This window comes from Octopus sinensis, linkage group LG13 (assembly GCF_006345805.1).
Source record: "Octopus sinensis linkage group LG13, ASM634580v1, whole genome shotgun sequence".
Taxonomy (NCBI): domain Eukaryota; kingdom Metazoa; phylum Mollusca; class Cephalopoda; order Octopoda; family Octopodidae; genus Octopus; species Octopus sinensis.
In genome coordinates, this window is record NC_043009.1 from 23,209,027 (window position 1) to 23,221,526 (window position 12,500).

Sequence of the window (12,500 nt, forward strand, 5' to 3'; positions counted from 1 at the left end):
TCGAACGCCACTAACACCACCTAAACCACCACCACCACCACCACCATCAGCATCAACAACAGCAACAACTACAAAACCAGGCCGTCCACCGTCACCGCCACCAATGATTCCACCATCAACACCGACACCACCACCATAGAAGCTTCTGCTACTACAACTGCTTCCTCTGCTAACGATTCCACTACCAACAACAACAACAACAACAAAACCAAGATCGCAAGACCAATCCCCGTCACCGCAACCAATGATTCCACCATCAACACCGACACCCTCCTTGACAACGCTTATGACGTTGATTTCCCCATACTGCTTTCATCACAATTTCATAAAGGAGGGGAAATGGGGGAAAACAACACGAACACAAATGTGAGCATGAACGCTAACATCGCGACCTCCACTCAAAAACTGGTAAACAACCCGACTTCACAGTTATCTACTACTACTAGGAACGACTCTACCACAAACATCACCACGACCACCACCACCACCTCCACAAAAAAACAATTTCGCGGAAGCCATACGACCGAAAAGAAGAATCCTAAAATTTACTCACCAACAAATACAAGACACAAAGTCCTTGCTCACCAAAAAAGGCGACGCAATGCGTTTAAATATTCCACGGAACATCATAGAAGAAATACAAAAGAAGACCATCATTTACAGAATACTAAACACCAAAACAAAAAGACCAGAAAGCCCACCTACAGAAAAAATTGAAAAGTGCCTCTCTTCCGTGTGGAAATTCCGAAATCATGTGAATTGGGGAAGTAAATTTGCTACCGTGCAAGTTCGCTTCCATACGGAAGAACTAGCAAAAAAGTTTTCAACGCTTACTCTGCGCACTGACCAGGTAACAATGGTACCTAGCTACCTTGGGCGCAGAGTAACTAAAGTTACAATAAACAATGTGCCTCCAGTAGTGGGTACCCAGTGGCTGGTATCGGCCATCTGCTTCGATATAGAAGAAGCAGATATTTTAGAAATAGCTGACACTCCAGAGGAAAGCTGGGCTGGAAAAAACTCGAATATTGCTTCAAATCTCCCAAGAAGCAATAAGCAATTTACCAACCAGTGTTCAACTGGCAAAAGATCAAAAATTGTATGTAGTGGTGGAGGGCAGGAGGCCAAGATGCTATTTATGTAACAGTGAGGCACACCTTATATACGAGTGCCCAACGGCTGTCAGAAATAGGCAACAGCAACAGCAACCACTCCCAAAACCTGGAAGAAAACCCCTGCTACCCACACCACCTTCAACCCAAAAGACAGGAAAAACAGCGGACGATACAAAAACTGTTTCCCCCTCACCAACCACATCACCAAGAAGAAAATTACCTTCGACATCACAACCAGCAAGAGAAACAACATCAGCACCAACATCAAAAGATAGACCAACACCAACACCAACACCAGCACCAAGAACAACAACCAAGAAAACAAAAAACAATGATGAAAAGACAAATTCTGCCCCTAATACCCCAACAACACAAACACCACACAAAACAACGACACCTTCTACAAACACACATATAGATCCAAACGCTTTGCCTTTACCCCCTTCCGATTCATCAGGCTTTTCGTCTAACGACGAAAGTTCGACAGAGTGACAAATAGCCACCGGGGGTAAAAGAAAAAGATAAAAAAACAAACAAGAAAATGCAACTAAAGCAGGGAGATATCTGAACCCTGAAAGCTCCTCACACAACCAAACCAGCACCAACACTACAAAAATACACACAGCGATAGACACCAAAGACTCCAAACTAATGAAGTACATCACAACCTACACAAACATCTGTGAAGATGACTTCAAAACTAACAACCATCCACGCACTACACCAGCAGAACACATCAAAATACTCCACATCACACAAACACAACACCACACACTCAAAGTCCTCTTTCTAAATGCGGTTGGAGGGTTCCAAAAGTTTCTTTCAAAACAACTCTATAAAAACCTCCTCCCAGACACACCAAAGGACGAGGAAGCCAAAACTTTCAACACAGGTAAATAACTCTCTATACTTTTCCTTTTGTGTTTTAAAGCACACGCCTCAAAAGGATCATGGTCAAGATTGGTTGTGTGAATGCGCGTGGTTTGGAGTCTCCTTGGAAACAAGAGTACCTCCTCAATGACATCAAGTCACACGATTTGGGAATCATAGCCATAAGTGAGACCAGGCTCCACGAGCCACGGGCCCTAAAGTCCATGTTTGGCGGACAGTTTAACATTTATTTTTCTCCCTGTCTGCCGAGGATGGGCGGTAGTGGAACCGCGGTACTTTTTCACAAGAGCCTGGATCTCGAAGTCAAGACGATATTCGTAGACCCGGAGGGTAGACTGGTCGTCCTGGATGTCGACGGCAGCAATGGGTGCGCTTTTCGACTCGTATCAGTCTACGCAACGCCTTTAACAGGTCGGCTGGATTTCTTTCGACGTCTAGAAGTATTCCTGGGAACGTCTCGTCCTTTACTTTTAGTGGGGGATTGGAATGCTACTTTGGACAAGCATCTAGACAATGTGGGGAGAGATAAAAACAGAAGGGGGTGCAAATACCTCAGAGACCTGCTCAGACGATTCCAACTGTCTGACAGGTACCTACTCGACCACCCAAATGCACCAACGTGGACATGGAGCAACCGCATCGGGTCGTCGAGATCGTATCTAGATAGGATACTGTGTAGGACAGTAGACAGGGATAATTTAGGATGTCCACAATTCCACACAGTCAGCTACACGGATCACAAATTCGTAACGTGTATGCTAGACTTAGATAAGGCACATAGACAGGGTCCCGGTTACTGGAAACTAAACGCATCTTTCCCGTCCAGACAGGTTTTCAGAAACAGAATCAACATGTTAGTAAAGAGGGCTTTAACGGGAGCCATCGTCAACAACAAATGGTGGTTCGCCCTCAAGAGAGCAGTAAAAGCGGAAGCTATTAGATATAACAAGGCACTAGCCGTAGATAGAAATAGAGTACAGGGTGAATTAGTTAAGAAGTTAGAAGAAGCAATAAGAAGCGGCATCACATCCTACGTTTTAGCGGCGATGTTGGCCCTCGACCAACACTTCAACGCCAAACACGAAGGGTGTGCTGTCAGGGCTAGGATGCGTGCTCTAAGGATGGAAGGTGTTGGAACCGCGAGAAAGGCCCGGGTGGCGGAGGCGCAGCAGGGCAACAAAGTCATCATTCGGTCTCTGGTAGACGAACAAGGGCACGAATTGCTCGAGCCCAGCAAGATGTGCGAGGCATTTCAGCGTCACTTTGCCCGACTGTACGGGACGAGTGGCGAGCATGAACGTAGGGTGGACTTCAGTGCCTACCTGCACAGCCTACCACGACTCTCGGCAAGAGAGGCAGAGTGCTGCGAAGGTGCCATCACGGCGGCGGATGTGCGGGACGCAATGGCAGAATGCTCGAGAGACAAATCGCCGGGTTTGGATGGTCTGCCCTACGAGTTTTACAATTGTATGCTAGACTTATTTGGAGACGTCTTGGCAGTGGTATACTACAACTGGCAGCAAAACGGGAGCATACCCGGTTTTGTGAGTCGAGGAGCCGTAACGCTGCTGAAAAAAGATCCAAACAAGGGGGACATTATCGATAACTTTAGGCCAATCACTCTGCTCAATGCAGACCTGAAAATTTTGACAAAGGTGTTAGCCAAGAGGTTGGCTCTTGTCATCGAGAACCTGGTCGATAAGGCGCAAACCTCCATCTGATGCGCTACATCATAGACAGAGTAGTTAAGGAACCTGGCATGGGTGGGGCCCTGATCAATTTGGATCAATCGAAAGCTTTCGATAGGGTAGACCATCGATACTTGGAGGCAGTCCTGAGAGCAGCTGGTTTCGGTCCCGTCTTCCGCGACTGGATAGCTGCCTTGTACAGAGGTATCCGTTCGGTAATTTGCGTAAATGGACATCTATCGAGACCTTTCGACATTGCACGTTCGGTCCGTCAGGGATGCTCCCTCTCGTCGCTTCTATACGTATTGACTCTCGAGCCACTACTGCGGAAGCTGGCGACTCTGAGGGGCATCCCGCGAGAATTGGGATACGGGACGAGTGTGTCTGCATACGCGGATAACATCACCATCATAGTGTCAAGCCACGAGCACATCGAGCTGGTTGGCGAGACACGAAGAGACTACGAAGCGGTGACTGGAGCGAAAATCAACCGGGAAAAGTCAGTGAACTTGCGGCTCAGCACCTGGAGAAGTAAGCCCATGCCATCCACCGTCGTGGACGCTGGACGGAAGGCCCGGTTGAGTTGCTCGGGGTCTGGTTCGGTCCGGACCTCCAAATGGAGAAGAACTGGAACAAGATAACGAGTAGGGTGGTCACTCCCGCCCGGCAAATGGGCCGAGAGGAAACTTTCCCTATAAGGTCGGGCGGAGGTGGCGAACACGTACATCGCGTCCATTATCTACTACCGCCTGACCGTCGTATCTTGTCCCGACCCTACCATCACCAAACTACAACGCATTCTCTTCCGCTTCTTGTGGGAAGGATGCGTCCCGATGGTCAGGCGATCCATTTGCTGTCAACACCCATTAAAAAAGGAGGGCTGGGCATGCCGTGGTTGATGATGCGCAGACACGCGCTGAGACTGCGACATCTCCGGCTCTATATAGACGACGGTGAACAGGTGTGGTCGCCGTTTGTGAGGCACGCTTTCCCGCAGCTCGTCTCCATGACAAAACTGCAGTCGTGGATCAAAAAGAGGCCGAGGAAGGGCGAATGGCACCGCGAGTGTCACGTTGCTCTCAAGCAGCTATGCCGTCCCGGGTCGACTTTGAGTGACTTCAACACAACCCAAGCATTCTATAGGGGATTAGTGGAGGGGAGGTACGACGACGATCTTGGGGCGAACCTGGGCGTCGACGAGGAATACCTGACCCGCCTGTTTGAGACGACTTTCGGGCCGGGACCTATGGAGAACTTCCAGAGATCCCTGGCCTGGCAGTGCTACCGAGAAGCGCCACCCGTTCGGGATAAGCTCTATAGGCATGGCTCGAGAAACACGGGTCCGACCTACCCGAGATGCAGGCAGAGCGACGAAACCGTTCTGCACGCACTCGTACAGTGTCCAACAATCTCCGACCTGTGGGCTTATGTCGAACGACTGCTGTCACGTGTGGGACGAGTCGGTTTATCAGCTGAGTCTATCGTCAATATTGAAGGAAGGAGGCGTTCCTTCCTTCAAACGGGAAGGAAGAGCTATTTTATCATACTTGTGGCTATGGCGAAAGAATGTATCTGGTGGACGCGCCTGAAAGGATTAGAGACAAACACTTTCCTCTCTGGTCAATCTCTCATCAAATTCTTCAAGTATCACTTGAAAAGGAAAGTGATAGTAGAGAAGCAAGTTTTGTCTAGCAAATGTTTAAAAAAAAGAATGGGTGAATGTAGCAAGGATGGCACGTATGAATGACGAAGCCACCTTGACTATGATACTATGAACCGTTAAAATTAATACAGAGAGTTGCTTATTTGTAAAAAAAATATAACATGTGACTTCATTGGCCGAGGTTACCGTGGTCTTTTCCGTAGGCTTTTCTTTCCACGGGATAACCTCACCTGTCCTCCCCTTTACACTTTATATTGACATTTCTGTGATAACGATCCCTATTGATCGATTTTTTCTTTTTCCTTTTATTTTATTCCCCTCCCTTTTTTTCCTCTTTCTTTTTACGATCCCTTTTGATCGAAAACCAAACCCCCTTTTTTCTATCCCCAAAAGAAAAGCTCCACCTTGTAATTTGTCCCGTCTTTGTGCAGCCCTGTGTGGCTAATAAAGAAACATATCTATCTATCTATCTATCTATCTATCTATCTATCTATCTATCTATCTATCTATCTATCTATCTATCTATCTATCTATCTATCTATCTATCTATCTATCTAATTATTGATATAGGTACCTAGATAGAGATACACTGATAGATAATTAAATAGATGTGTATGTACGCGTGTTTGTGTGTATTTGTTTCTGTGTTTGAAGATCCATGAGCTTTGGCAGTATTTTAATCGTCATCAACTGCAAAGAAACTGAAAGGAGAATCATATCCGTACTCGAAAGAAGAAATTTCGTTAACGAATCCTTAATGGCAATATACTGAGCCTTTAAGGGCGCTGAGCTGTCAGAATCATTAGCATGCTGGCCAAAATGCTTAACGGCATCTCGTCCGTCTTTACGTTCTGAGTTCAAATTCCGCTGAGGTCGACTTTGCCTTTTAGCCTTTCGAGGTCGTTTCAATAAGTACTAGTTGAGCTTTGGAGTCGATGTAATCGACTTACCCTCTCCTCCGAACTTTGAGATCAATATACTGAGCCTTTGAATGATTTTTTAACTGCATCAAGCCTTTCTGTCACATCTTATTTTCAACATAAAATTTATCGAATTTATCTACAGGCTGTTCATAAATTATCTTTACAACTTTCACAATTTGTTGTATCTCTTACAATTCAGATCCATCAATGTGTTGCATGCAACCAATGGAAACCACGCGGAAGTATTCTGATGTTTCTAATATAACTTTAGAACCTTGATTAAAAGCAAAAAGAAGGTGTCGAAAATGCTCGTTTTTCTTAACTTGACATTCTATTTTAATGATCAGAAAATAAACAAAAATTAACTAAAATTAACTAGAAAAAAAAAAAAAATAGATTCCAAAATAAAAAAAAACGGCGGCGGGAACCTAGTTGCCAACCCAATATATATATATATATATATATATATAATTATAATATATATATATATAATAGTATATATATATAATACTAGCAGAATGCCCGGCGTTGCTCGGGGCTGAATTGCTTGAAAGTACTGTTAATGATTGCACTGAATTATGATGATTATTCAGGCAATATTGATATAAGCTTACGGTGGGAGATAAGGACTTAACGATCAAACGTGTGCCATTGCATTGTTGGGGGGAACCAAATTTCTGATGAGCATTATAGGGGCACCAACTTTAAGTTTGAGAAAGTGTGGTGGTAGTCCGGGGTGCTCAAAGGAATTGAGTACCTCTATTGGATAGTTGATGACGTCCTCTGGGTCAGGAGTTGTATCGATAGACTGATATACATAGACTTCCCCAGGAATGAGTTTTAGCATTTCATCATTAATATGGTGAACAGTTTTATTCCTCGGGGCCAGTATAGCCTTTTTGCCAATCCAATCCATATTCTGATAATTAGCTTGTAGATCTGGGAACACTGCATCTCTGAGATCAGAAGGCGTCTTAACAATGGTACAAATGGAATCGATGGCAATATTACCATTTTCATCCCCTGGTATTTTGCCTTCGCCAAGTGCAAGGAGGGTGTGAGGAAATGCTGCTGATGTGATATTACGTCGCATATGAGCACGCATATTGGTGTGAGGTTGAGAGTTACTTCCGTTTATTTTAAAAAATATGCATTAAAATGGAAAAAATGATGGTAAATATTTGTAAAATCATAGACTCATCGTAGACGCGCGCTAATACCCAGAAGGGCTCGATATGAATCACGACTATAAGATACCCGGTTTTGGTTAAACTGCATCGCAAAATGTGGGAGTAGTTAGGAATCTAAATCGGAGTAGGCAGACACACAACCTTCTTTATATATAAATATTTTCGTCCTAAAAAACTTTGTATGGATTGAATGGTTACCTCTATGGATATATATACACGCACATTATACATACATGTGTGTATAGATGAATATATAAATACATTTAATATCTATATACACTTTTGGGCGATCTTTCTGTTTCTTAGAGATAACTTAGATCTTATTTTCGTGCTAAAAAACTTTGTATGGAGTGAATGGTTACCTCTATGGAAATATATACACACACGTATACATACATGTGTGCATAGATGAATATATAAATACATTTATATATCTATATACATTTTGGGCGATCTCTGTGCTACTTAGAGATAACTTTAGATGTTATTTTGTCCTAAAAAACTTTGTGCGGAGTGAATGGTTACGTGTATGGAAATATATACACACACATTATACATACATCTGTGTATAGATGAATATATAAATACATTTAAATATCTATATACACTTTTGGGCGATCTTTCTGCTACTTGGATATAGGGGCGATGTTTCGCTTGTCGTAGCACACGTTTCCGTCGATTTCCGTAAAAAATGTAAACACTGAATCGGCCATACATACATACATACATACATACATACATACATACACACACACATACATACACACACACACACACATACATGCATACATACATATACACATAAACCGAGTAAAAAATTTCAGTTATCTCTCTCTTTCACATATTACTCTCTCTGTCTCTTCACACACACTAACAGAAGCACTTCACTTACACAACATACTGTCTGTCTCCCACACTCCATCAAACACACACACACACACACATGTACATCAATGCGTCCCATGCACGGTAACTTCAAAAGAACTTCCCTCGTCATACAATCGCTTTCTCTTAGTCTCTTTCGCTCTCATTACTTATGTAAAAAAATAAAAGTTTTTTACGGAAATCGACGGAAACCTGTGCTACGACAAGCGAAACATCGCCGATATAGGTCTTATATTCGTCCTAAAAAACTTTCCTGTCACACACGCACGCACACACACACACACACGCACCCTCACACACACACACGCACGTTAGCTTACAATTTTATTTATATATTTGCGTGTCTATGTGTGTAAAGAGGAAGTGGCAGACTGAAAGAGTCACTCACTACAAAAGGTTAATTACTTTCATTTTATTCGTTGCACACTGTGTGTGTGCGTGTGCGTGTGGTGTAAACCACATTAAGAAAAACATTTGACATACACACCAGAATGTGAGTTTTCTGTAAATTTTGCTTAATTGGAGTTTAAATTTTAAAAAGTGGACCTGTCAAAACCCGATGCATTCTACTCTTAAAAATGCTAAGTAAATTGTAATTGAAGAAATCCTATATTGTAGATTTCTATAACTGACAAAGGGAGGCAGATAAAATCTGCCTTTTATAATAAGACTAGCAGTATCGCCCGGCGTTGCTCGGGTTGTAAGGGAAATAACTATATAAGCATTTTTAGAGATATAGCCAAAAATAGCAAAAAATGCATTAAAAAATTGAAAAAAAATTAAGGTAAATTTTTTTTTAATCGTTGACACATCGTAGATATTTTTAGAGAGTTACTTACCCTTATATAAAGCGAAAAAATGCATTAAAATGGAAAAATATGATGGTAAATTTTTTTAAAATCGTAGACTCATCGTAGACGCACGCTAATACCCAGAAGGGCTCGATATGAATCACGACTATAAGATACCCGCTTTTGGGTAAACTGCACCGCAAAATGTGGGAGTAGTTAGGAATCTAAATCGTAGGAGACAGACACACAACTTCACTCTTATATAAAGATGCTTTTTTTTTTCAGTCATAGGTCTTCAGTAGAAAATCCTTCGAATTCTGACTCGCTGCTTGATATAATGAAATTCGTATCCATTTTTTGTCAGAATTACAAATTTTGAAAACACAATAGGAACAAATTTCGGAAAAAAATCTCCCATAATTCACGGAATTAAAATTACACTTCGATTTTTGTACAAAACTGTAGTTGAAGTGTTTACGAAGTATAATACGTGTTTTCACGAATGTACTAAAGAGATTTGCTCTGATATTCTCATTTAAATATGAATAGGTAAATTCGGGCGGCTTGGTAACTATATATAAGTGTCGTCTGTTTATACATAAACACTGTTTCATACTGCAATTATATATACATATATCTATATATAATATATATATAATGAAATATATACAGAGTAAAATAAAAACCAATTTACCTTTTCTGTCCGTCCGTGTGTCTTTGCAAATGTGTTGGAATGATAAGTGAGTTGAGTTTTGGCGCCTTTTTTACTAATAACAAACAACACCGTGTTTGTATGTAGTTGTATGTGTATGTAGTTGTATGTAGTTGTATATGTATGTGTATGCGTGTGTGTGAGGAATGGCACCAACACTCACCACGCACGCACATATGTACCAATGCTTTCGGAGTGATATGTAAAAATATTGAGTTTTCTCGAATTTTGTCTTAATTGGTGGTAAAATTGAAAGAAATTTTTTATGGCATCACCTACTGAAGTACTCTGAAAAATCTTAGGTAAATTCTAATTGAAGAAATTGTGTGAGTAGTAAATGGTTATGTATTTATTTGTTTCTGTTTGCTGTGTTTTTTTATTTTTTGAGTAGCGGTTTAAATACTTTCAGTTTAGTCTTCCTCAAATCACTCTGTCGCTATTTACTTTCATTTTATTCGTTGCCCACTGTGTTTAAATTTTAAAAACTGGACCTGGCATGACGCGATGCATTGTACTCTTAAACTGCTAGGTAATTGTAATTGAAGAAATCCTATATTGTAGATTTGTATAACTCCCAAAGGGAGGCAGATAAAATCTGCCTTTTATAATAAGATATTATATATATATATATATATATATATATATATATAAGGATCGTGGGTAAAGCCAAAACAATGCAAAGTAAATGAAAGGTAAATCACAAGAAAACAAATATATGAATTAATGTAGACTTACCTAGTATTCAATATTTTGGGGTTATGACGAATGTTGCCGATATGCGTGGCGTTTGTGTGTGTGTGTGTGTGTGTGCATGTGCATGTATGCATGTATGTGTCTCTGTTTTTGCCACCCCTACCGCCACCATTTGACAACCAGTGTTACTTTGTTTACATCACCGTTACTTTGCAGTTCGGCAAAAGAAACCGGAAGAATAAGTTACAGACTTGTAAAAAAAAATCCAAATACTTCGGTCTATCTGTTCGGGTAACTTCTTCAAGGCGGTGATCCAACATGGCCGCAGTCCAATGGCTGGAACAAGTAATGATTAACGATTAAAGATAAAGCTGTGTCTGATCAGGTTCAGTATTCCATTAATGGGTTCTCTTTGAACTTAAATTCTGTTTCTGTGCACGATCTAGCGATTAATTCTCTCTCTAAAAATTCGTAACGATCTGACTCAACGGTATGTTTGATGTATTAAAAACAAAACTGGACATGATGGCATGAATCTGTTGCAAGGACAAGAAGGAGACGAAAACGTGTAATCACTAAAACCGGAATGGGGTGATTGAGCGTAATTGTTTGAATGTTGATAGTCTGACCCGGTTGACGGCATATACAGCTTGTCTTGGTGACGGTACTTTTTAGCACTAGAGGTTAATAACTTCCATACACACATGCACGCATACAATCATACGTATACGCGCAGTAATATACACATATAGATAGACAGAGAGGGAGACAGAGAATGAGGGAGAAGAAAAGAGAGATTATACATACAAACATAACTAGATATTCACACGCACAAAAAGAGACAGACAGAGAGGGGGAGAAAGAAAGAAAAAAGAAAGTGAGAGAGATATTACGATTTATTTATTGAGCACGATTGACATTAACACTTTCCGTCTCATACACATAGAAAGAAATATGCTCCCAGGCATAAACAGAGAGAGAGAGAGAGAGAGAGAGAGAGAGAGAGAGAGAGAGAAGAAGGAGAGAGGATGAAAGACATAGAAAGTGAAGTGAGAGAAAAAAGGGAGAGAAGAGAACGAGAGAAGCATTTAAACAGTTGATATTAAATAAGCCAGTGTCGACTCAACAACGCCAAATAACGTCAAAACGCCTGCGCCAAGACGCCTGCGCCAAGACGCCTGCGCCAAGACGCCTGCGCCAAGACGCCTGCGCCAAGACGCCTGCGCCAAGACGCCTGCGCCAAGACGCCTGCGCCAAGACGCCATGCTGACGCTGCGCAGACGCCTGCGCCAAGACGCCTGCGCCAAGACGCCTGCGCCAAGACGCCTGCGCCAAGACGCATGCGCCAAGACGCATGCGCCAAGACGCATGCGCCAAGACGCCTGCGCCAAGACGCCTGCGCCAAGACGCCTGCGCCAAGACGCCTGCGCCAAGACGCCTGCGCCAAGACGCCTGTGCCAAGACGCCTCACACCCGATTAATTCTATATATTGTAGTATGGACCTCATAAGTGCTCTTTAAAAGAAGACGCTAATGTATCTATATGAAGGAACAGTTCAGTGCCACGACCTCTCTCTGCAAGAATTCCTTAGTTTATCATCAAAAATGGCATACGGTCTGTCCTTATTTGTCCCTTCTGTGTTTAGTCTCTTGTGGGTATTAAAGAAATAGGTATTTCGTCTGCCGTTACGTTCTGAGTTCAAATTCCGCCGAGATCGACTTTGCCTTTCATCCTTTCGGGTTCGATAAATTAAGTACCAGTTACGCACTAATCGACTTAATCCGTTTGTCTGTCCTTGTTTGTCCCCTCTATGTTTAGCCCCTTGTGAGCAATAAAGAAATAAGAAATTAGCTTCTCAACCACAAAGTTCCAGGTTCAGTCCCACTCCGTGGCACCTTTAGTAAGTGTCTTCTACTATAGCCTTGGCCCAACCAACACTTTGTGAGTG